Here is a 993-nt window from a genome sequence, read left to right as displayed (position 1 = left end):
GTTAGTATTGTGGAGTAACTACAATGTTATTGATCCATCCTCAGTTTTCGCTTATTAACATTAAACTCTGTAACTGTTTTAAAGTCACCATTGACGACATGGTGAAATCCCTGAGCAGTGTCCTTCCTCTCCGGTAACTGAGTTAAGAAGGACACCTGTGTATTTGTAGTGACTGGGTCTATTAATACACCATCCAAAGTGTAATAAATTCACCAGGCTCAAAGAGATATTCAACGTCTGCTTTATTTTTTTTTACACCCGTCTACCAATAGGTACCCTTCTTTGTGAGGCATTGGAAAACCTCCCTGGTCTTTATGGTTGAATATGTGTTTGAAATTCACTGCTCAACTGAGGGACCTTACGGATAATTGTATGTGTGGGGTACAGAGATGAGGTAGTCATTCAGAATCATGTTAAACACTATTATTGTATACGGAGTGAGTCCATGCAACTTATGAAGCAAATCTTTTCCTCCGTAACTTATTTAGGCTTGCCGTATAAAGGGGTAGAATACCTATTGAATACTTATTAACTCAAGACATTTCAGCTTCACATTTTTTATACATTTGTAAACATTTCTAAAAACATAATTGCACTTTGACATTATGGGGTATTGTGTACAGGCCAGGCTGTAACACAACAACATGTGGGAAAGGTTAAGGAGTGTGAATACTTTCTGAAGTCACTATATATGCTACATCGAGTATATATCCATTGATAAATTACATTACACACCAATAACACATTTACAGAACTGTGATCTTGCTGGTTTGAAAATAATTGTTTTGGAATTAAGCTGATGATGATTCAATCTTAGGTCAAAAGTGAAGAGTTATACCTGGGGGGAAAAAGCTATTTATGTGAAACATTTGAATGAATTCCACCAACAGCAGATGTGTTTGAGCTAAATATATGGTCTCCATCGTCAAATCAATCCTACATATCTCATGCAATCTCTATTTCTGTTTATAAATAATATGCAGCACTCTTGAA

General features: G+C 36.0%; 1 protein-coding gene across 1 annotated transcript in view; it reads right to left on the bottom strand.

The window, feature by feature from the left end:
• Positions 1-225: 225 nt before the first annotated feature.
• Positions 226-993, bottom strand: part of LOC118375959 (alpha-2Db adrenergic receptor-like) — a 7,986-nt gene continuing 7,218 nt past the window's right edge. Inside the window, exon 1 of the mRNA XM_035762606.2 lies at positions 226-993. This exon is cut by the window's right edge and continues 7,218 nt beyond it. The gene's annotated coding sequence lies outside the window, so the exon portion shown is untranslated.

Source organism: Oncorhynchus keta, chromosome 4 (genome assembly GCF_023373465.1).
Source record: "Oncorhynchus keta strain PuntledgeMale-10-30-2019 chromosome 4, Oket_V2, whole genome shotgun sequence".
In the NCBI taxonomy this organism is placed as follows: domain Eukaryota; kingdom Metazoa; phylum Chordata; class Actinopteri; order Salmoniformes; family Salmonidae; genus Oncorhynchus; species Oncorhynchus keta.
Note: the sequence above shows the minus strand (reverse complement) of the source record. Positions and strands in the feature narration are given on the sequence as shown.